Source organism: Pleurodeles waltl, chromosome 9 (assembly GCF_031143425.1).
Source record: "Pleurodeles waltl isolate 20211129_DDA chromosome 9, aPleWal1.hap1.20221129, whole genome shotgun sequence".
Classification (NCBI taxonomy): Eukaryota; Metazoa; Chordata; class Amphibia; order Caudata; family Salamandridae; genus Pleurodeles; species Pleurodeles waltl.
This window is the reverse complement of record NC_090448.1, coordinates 750,943,107-750,952,037: the sequence shown is the minus strand read 5'-3', so window position 1 is coordinate 750,952,037 and position 8,931 is coordinate 750,943,107.

Here is an 8,931-nt window from a genome sequence, read left to right as displayed (position 1 = left end):
CAAGAGACTGTTGACGGGATCTGCTCTGTCCCCCACACTGATAGCAAAAGTTGTACGGCCGCATTCAAGGCCAAGGCCATCTGCCGACCCTTCAAAGATCTTAGGGGATAAGTGAGCGGGTTGGGGAGACCAAGCAAAATATACACAGGGAATCTAGGGATCTGGGTATCAAAAGCCCTGTCCACGGTGTCTATTATGTCCTTCCAATACCTGGGCAACTTGGGGCAATGCCATAATAGGTGCACAGGCGTGCCCCGCCCCCCACACCCCCTTCAACAGCTACTAGGTTTATCATGATTCCAAGCATGGATCCTGTTAGGGGTGTAATACCAGTAGGAGGCTACTTTATAAGCTGTCTCTGTACCTGCTGCGTTATAAGCTGTATGGTGCACCCTATAAAAAACACTCTCCCACTCATCCTCAGATAGTTCCCTCTCAAGCTCCTTCTCCCATCTCAATTGACCCCCAGTTTTGATTGGACGGGTCTCTCCCCGCAAGAGGGCATAGAGTTCTGAAACCACGCGCTTGTCGTCCTTTTTCATTAGAATCAATTTTTCAAATGGGGTTAACGGCCTGTCGATTAATATCCTATTGTCCGGAAGCAGCGCCCAATGTCTTAAATGGTAGTACATCATCCTATCGGCCTCAGTCAGGCCATATTGCTCCCTCAATTGGTCAAAGGGGATAACCCCATGCTCATCGAATAAATATCCTGCCCTTTTGCATCCCCCCTTCATACCACCGACGCAATGCCTCCGGCTGTAAGCCCGGGCCAAAATCAGGGTTCGCGCCCAGTGGAGTCAGTGGGGACGGGAAAGTCGTCAAACCCGCCCTGCCGGCCACCCGATCCCACACTCTCATCGTAACCTCCGTAATCAGGTATATATACAGCCCCTGCGCCCTGTGACGGCGCCTAAGCCAGGGTTCCTTTCATATGTGAGAGCCCGCCACTGCTTGGTCCATGAAGCACCAGTGCTTCTCCGAAGCTGGCCGGCTCCATTCCAAAAGAAAGCGCAGCTGTGCTGCCTGAAAGTATCGAAGGAGGCAGGGGACCGCCAGCCCCCCCTCCCTCTTAGGACGGTACAGAACCTGCCGTGATATCCGCGCCGTCTTCCCTTCCCAAATAAATCTTAAGACTGCTGTTTGAAGGGAGGCTATCGTTCTCGGGGGAGGTTCCAGCGGGAGCACCTGGAACAGATAAAGTATACGCGGGAGGATGGTCATCTTCACCGCCGCTACCCTGCCCAGCCAGGAAAGTTTAAGCCTCCCCATGACTCCAAGTCGCGCTGCACCTCCCGCGTTAGTTTCGAGTAGTTTAACTTTACCGTACTAGCAACCGTGACGCCCAGCTCAATCCCCAGATATGGGAGCCCCGAAGAGGTCCATGTAAAATGGAACCAGGCCCTCAGGTCCCTTTCGTGCTCCGCAGGGATAAACCTGCCCAGGGCCTGCGAGTTAAACATGTTCATTCGGAACCCTGAAACCTGCCCAAATTCCTCCATAACACCCATTAGTGCCGGCAGTGAGATCATGGGCTCCGCCAGAGTAAAAATAACGTTGTCCGCATATAGCGAGATGAGGTGTTCATCCCCCCCGAACCTCATGCCCGTAATCATAGGATTGTCCCGGAGCCTCTGCGCCAGTGGCTCCATGTAAAGCACAAACAGGAGGGGTGAAAGAGGACACCCCTGCCTGGTGCCTCTTTGGATGGCGAATGGCAAAGAAAGAGTCCCATTAACCCGGACCGCTGCCCGAGGTTCTTGATAAATGAATCGAATCCATGTTAGAAAACCTGAACCCAGCCCATAGCGTTCGAGCACCCTGAACAGGTATGGCCAGTGGACCCTATCAAAGGCTTTCTCAGCGTCAACAGACAGGAAGAGCGCTGCCCTTCGGGAACGTTCAGTTTTATCCAAGAGATGGAGCAATCGCTTGGTATTATCGCTGCACTGCCTATGAAGTATAAATCCCGACTGGTCGGGGTCCACAAGCCCCGGCATATAATAGTTGAGACGGTGTGCCAAAATGCCGGTAAACAGTTTGGCATCAATATTCAGGAGGGAGATCGGCCTATACGAGGCGCATTCCTTGGGATCCTTCCCCGGTTTTGGGATAACGATGATAGTGGCGTCTAACATACTAGGCGAAAGCGCACCCGTCTGCCGAAAAGAGTTGAAAAGTCGCACAAGGACGGGAACAGGTTCCGCGCAGAAGGATTTATAGAAAAGCGCAGAAAAAACATTGGGGCCAGGTGACTTCCCGATCTGCAAGCGAGCAATCGCAGATATAACCTCCTCAACTCATAAGCCTTTAAACATTGTACAACACACACCTGGTTATGGGGAAAAGCTGGGTAAGAAATACATTTAGATGCTGTCTTTGTTTGTCTCAAAATCATGAAGGAAACACCCGAAGGAGTAAATACTCTACCTGTCAAATCCAGAGCTTTCACATCTGATACCAGTCTACATGAAATAAGACATAGTAGGATCGTAAGCTTGGCAGACAATTGCTTACGTGACAAATCCTCATTACACTGCCAGGATCTAATAAAACGCAGGACGACATCCACATCCCAAAGAACCGAATATCGTGCTTGAGGAGGTTTAACCATTCAAATACCACAAAGAATCTTAGATATCAAAGGATGTTCACCCACAGGTTTACCGTCTATGTGCGGATGACCTGCCGAAACTGCAGATCTGAAATTATTAATAGTTCTATAGGCAAGACCCTGAGTTGCCAATTCCAAAAGAAAATTGGCAATCATGGAAATCTGGGCCCCCAACGGATCAATACTCCGTTCACTGCACCAACCCACCCATCTCCTCCAAGAGGCCTCATAACGTTTATGGGTGAAGGGAGCCCAGGATTCGGAAAGGAAAAACATAGCTTCTCCTGAAACGCCAGGCATTTGCCAACGTCTCCTTAAAGTCTCCATGTCATGAGATGTAATTGGTCCTGAATTATCAGAGGACGAGGAAGATCCAATGGCTCCAAGAGCAATGACGGAAACAATGGAATTAGAACTGGAGGGGTACATGATAGGGCCATCGCAACTGGAAACCAAGCCTTAGCCTTCCAGAGAGGTGTTACTAGAATGATCTCGACCAACTGTCAGTTGACTTGAACTAGGACCCTCTGAATCATTGAAAATGGGGGAAAGGCATACAGGAGATCCTGAGGCCAGTCCTGAAGGAAAGCATCCGATGCCATCGCTAAAGGATCTGGTCTCCAACTGAAAAGGAAGTTGGGAGTTGAGCTGCAATGCAAACAGGTCTATCGAGCATGAATCTCATTGCCCTGTGAGTATCTAAAAAATCGATTGATGGAGCTTCCAATCGCTGCTGCCTCTCAGAAAGCGAGAATTCCAATCTGCTACCACACTGGAGCGGCCCAGAATGTATTCTGCTATCACATGAATTTGGTTCTGCAGACAATAGTGCCAAATTCCTTGGCAATCTACACCAGAACGCGAGATCTGGTTCCACCCAGTCAGTTTAAATATCTCACTGCCGAAATGTTGTCCATCCGCAACAGAATGCAACAACTGGCCTTGACTGGGGAAACTAAGCGAGTCGCAAAGGCTCGCGCTAGCAACTCCTAACAGTTGATGTGAAGATTCAATTCCTCCGAGGACCACCGTCCTCCCGTCGCCACAGAGCCACAACAAGCTCCCAAACCCCAATGACTGGCATCTCATTCTATCACCATTTCCGGCAAGGAAGCAAATATGGCCCTGCAGTTCCACGCTTCCATGTGATCCAGCCACCATGCAATCTCCAACTTCGCTTCCTCTGATAACAGAATCTGTTCTGTATAAGCCAGGCCTTTGCGGAGGTGCATGATCTTCAGGCATTGGAGGGCTCAATAATGTAACGGCCCCAGAAAGATTGCCTGAATTGACAAAGCAAGTAGTCCCACCAGCCGGGCTAAGATCCATAATGATATAGTTGGAGAGGCAAGGGCTTTCCGTAACTCTTTCATGATCGAGGCCCGTTTTGACAGCGGTAACCTGAGCTGGGCCTGCACAGAATCCACCTGAAAGCCTAAGAATTCTATACATTGCGAAGGGGACGTTACTAATTTTTCTCTGTTAATCAAGAAACCCAGATCTTGAAGGGTTTGAATTGCCCAGGTCAGATGAATTAAAACTAAGCTCCTGGTCTGGGCCATGATTAACATGTTGTCAAGATAAATGATAAGGCGAATGCCTCTTTCTCGAAGGAATTGCGCCACAGGTCGTAACAGTTTGGTGAAGCACCAAGGGGCCGAGGACAGACCGAAGGGGAGAACCTTGAACTCGTACCATTGGTGTCTCCAGAGAAACTGAAAAAAAAGCTGGTGTGGACAAAAAATTGGTACTGTTAGATATGCATCTTTGAGGTCTAGACGCACTAACCAATCCCCCTCTTGCAGAAGATCTCTCAATAAATGGATACCTTCCATTTTGAAATGACTATAAATTATCCAAGAATTGAAATCTTTTAAATTTTGTACCAGGCGAAAACCTCCTCCTTTCTTTTGCACCAAGAAAATTGTGCTTGCAAAACCGTTTGGATGTGGAGATGAACGTACTATCGCTTGCTTGCGAAGAAGTTTTCTGACCTCTGTGTCTATGAAAATACTCTCTTGATGGGAAAAAAGGAGAGGAAGAGGAGGGTGATTTTGAAATGGGGTGGAGTAAAACTCTAGTCTGTAACCCCGTGCTGTCTGAAGGACCCAAGGATCTTGTGTGATGCGCTCCAAATTCTGAACATGACTCTCCAACCTCCCGCCAAGGGGTACCTCTCTAAAAGGAATAATTCTCACCTGAACCGGAAGGGTCTGAACTGCGGTCGGATCCTTTTCCTCTATAACCGCGACCTCTCCTGGCCCTAGACCATAGAATCCTGAGGAGGCCTGGTAGTAGCCTCGACCTCTAGGGACGTAGTTGGGGGAGGTATGGTGAAAGCCTCAGCCTGACGCCTGACCCCAATAGTGCCCGGCCCTGGTAAAAAGGCCCCCACTGGACATTTGTTTCATTGAAGTCTGGGCCTTGTCTAGAGCTGAAAAGGTAGAAACATATTTTCCCAGGTCCTTAACGAACCTGTCTCCAAAGAGGAGGCCATTAGCAAGAGAACCCGGTTCTGTAGGGGCAAGCTCCGCCAATTTGGGATCAATGCGCATCAGAAACGACTTTTGTCATTCTGTGGACATAACACAATTGGCATTTCCTAAAAGACAGATGGCTCTCTGAGCCCACTTGAGAACGGCCCTCGGATCTAAGGGCGTACCGGACTCCTTTGCTTAAACTGCTAATTCTAGAATTTTGGTTATAGGACCTGAAAGATCCAACATCTTGTCCTGACAACCTTTCCAGGCATGATCCAGTCCCTTCTTGGGATCTTTTGTAAACTTCTTTACTTTTGCCCGCTTGCTTAGGTGCAAAGAATTTAGAATCAGAATGAGAGTCAGAGGACTGAGACAACTCTTTCCGAGAACCTGAGGGAGGTGGAAAAACATCAGGTACATTCGTCAGACCAGGACCATACTCATCATCCTTAAGGACTGCCGATGCCATCTGCGAGAGAATCTCTGCTGAAGATAAAGATCCTAAGGACGCTCTAGGATTCAAACATCCCTCATCAACCTGACGTTATGTAACTCTTGACCGAGAGAGTGAGGGTCCCATCAATTCTCTCTGTCCAAACCTGTCCAAGGGCATTGCAAAAGGTTTTAAGGCTTTAATCAAAGCTTGACTGACTGAGTTTTGCACATGGTGGCCCAAGGCTTGAACCAATCTTTCCTCCATCTGATCTTGGAACGGTCCTTCCACCTCTTCCTGATAATATTCGTCCTCTTCGGCAAAATAAGCCATAATAGGAAGCCACAAGGAGTTCAAGGGGGGAGGAAAAAACCCCTACAGGTCAAATAACGGCAGGTGTATGTCCAAAAAACGTATAGAGACACTGTCTCGCTTAATAGGCCCAGATCAATGTGGAGGGAGCACCTGTATAACCTCCTAAGTAAAGCTTTCAAACATTTTTGCGCCCCGTCGGGCGTTCAAGAGGCTAATATGAGTAATTTCCGATGCAGAGGGCGCACAACAAAATCCGATTCGAATGATTGGAAAAATCGCCGTGCGTGCATGCGCAGGGCAAAAAAACTGAAATAGAGAGCGGACTAGCTCTCGTGGCAGCGCTCGGCGGGTCTCCAAGGGAGACCCGCAATTCAGAGTTCCAAGGCAGGCTTGCTGCGCACAACGGAAGAGGAAAAGAAAATCCTCCCATCGCGCGGGCGGCCAAAACACACTAATCGGACTCTTCTGTCCCGCCTCGCGCAATCGGATACGAAGAGTCAGACACTCCGATCGTGCGAGCGGGGAACCAGGGCAGGGATCGCAAAGCGTATCCCAAAAGTTTAAAGCCCTCACACAAGCACTGCTCAGCCCCGCTCCCGCTCCATGGGCCCATACAGTATAAACAAAACAATTTAAACACTCAAAATACCAAGGTGAGAAAGCACTTATCTTCGGCTGCACAGCAGCAAAGAAAGAGGAAGAACTTTTGTTATGGTGACTCTTATAGGAGGAGCAAGCCTGGGATTGGCCAGGTTGGACTACTGATACTCTTGGGAAATGTAGTTTTGTTTTTCAGTAAGTTTATTGGCTGCTGTTTCATAGACAGTAAAATAAGAGAAGCATAATCCGAAGCCTCCGGTCCAGACATAAAATCTATTTTCTCATCAATGTGTCAGCAATGGAAAGTCTTGTTTTCCATCCTAGGTGTAGTTGTGAATCTGTTAACTGTGAACGATTATGCCGCCTTTCCGCTCCTCTCTACATGATTCTACATGATGTATGTGAGAACGTTATGTTGCTATAGCATATAATGCCCATGAAATCTCTATGAGGACATATATTCTGTGTATTTTCTACCTTTTCTTTATCAACAAATGCTGGCAGTCTTACTGCTGACTCACAGCTGTGGTTGATGATATATTCATTACTTGTGAGTGTCACAGTATCAAGTTTTCTGCCTTTTATAATCACCGAGAGGACATCTAGGGCCTGAAGCACAAAGGTATTTTGTTGTTGCAAAGCCCACGACTCACAAGATCACAGGGTTTGCTACTTGGTTTGCTAAAGCAAGAACCTTTTTATTCATTACAAAAGTATTTTTATTATTTAGAAAAGTATTTCCAACGTGTAAAAGGTTTTTATTTTTACCCTGTCCGAACTGCACACTAGAATCTGCATGAAAGGTTCCCCACCTCCTCCTATCTTCGATTTTGAGAGGAATGTATCCATGACTTATGATCTCAATTGCATTTGCAAACCATTGATTAGATACCAACACCTAAATGACGGTGGTATCTGATTTCCAAAGAGAAAGGCATACCTACGGGAAGTCTTTCCTTTTAGGAATGATGTTGGTGACCAAGGGACAAGCAGGCATGGGCCCAGGGGGACACCGCCTGCTCGCCCCATAGTCTTCTCATATAGGAAACTTTTTTGTTAAAAGAAGCACTGGTCCCCTTGGTGGACATAGTTACATTTAAAAAAAAGTGTTTCCCATTTAAGAATGCAAACAAAGGGGCGAAAGTCTGCTGTCCCGTGCAGACCTTCTTCTCTGCAGCTATACAGAGGGAGTCGTAAATTACGGCTACCTAATTAATATCCATTGAGCAGGTTCTTTTACGACACCTTGGTAATGCATAATTTCCTATGTGACCTAGTAGTTCGTAGGCCACATGATCACAAATTGCACAAGTCTGGTTTGCAAATCAGAGTAGTACATCAGGCCCCTAGTGGCCAGGATTGACACTGCAGGCTTACACGGGCACATAAAGTAGGTGAGGCAATCTCTTGTGATTGGAACAGCAGCATTCTTTCTTCTCTATATCACCTATTGTACTTATGTAGTTAGACCCAGATTTAAGAGGGCATAGCACCTCCTTGCGCCACATTAGCATAATTCTTTTTACACTAATGTGGCCCAATAAGCTCAAAATCGCTGCGCCAGGTTTACAAAATGGTGCATGACATGCATTGCGCCACTTTGCAACACCGATCCAAATTATGCCTGCGCCAGGCATATTGTATTCAAGGGGGGCACTACCCTATTTGGTGGGGGGGGGGGGGGGGGGTGAAAAAATGGTGCAAGTTAATCTAAAAGATTTATTTGCATCATTTTTTGCAGCATTTTCAACACCTGCACAGAGCAGGCGTTAAAAGGAGGCACACCGTTATTTATAATGGGCCTCAATGTGTTTTGCAGGATTGGCGTCAACATTTTTTACGCTAATCCTGCAAAGTGCCAAACTAACATCAAACATTTTGACACTAGTTCCCCAACTACTGCCATGGTGCGATGTATATTTAATATGGCGCACACATGGTGATGTTGGGGGGGGCGCTAAGGGGTGCAAGAAAAGTGGCGCTACAATGGATGCAAGGCTACTTTTCTTTCATCTGCCCCTTAGTTTTTTTTATAGCGCTAATCTATAGCATTAAGGTCACTTCAGAACACGAGATGATGAAAATAACTTAGTTGCAAATAATGTCTCAGGAAGTGAAAAGCCAACAGTGTCTGGTATTTAGGAAAAGTCTGAACTTTGGACAGGTTAAAGTGATTATACCTTGGTAGCTGAGCTAGGAAGAGGGTGGTCCCAAGAACGCACTGGCTGCTGAAAATGTCTTTTAAGTGGTATGTTTGAGGGAATTCCTTACAACTGTAATAGTTCAGTTGACCTGTTATGAATCACTCAAGTTAATTCTGGAGACGAGGGCAGAGGACTTGAAGGAATCTTGCTTCATGGTGTGAAGCACGAGAAGATCTCAGAATCCTCATGGGGAGATGTTGAAAACCAGATTTCACAGACTTTGAGGATATTTCCTTTGTAGTGTCTTCAGTAAAGTAAATGCTGTCTGCTACTTTAACTATGATT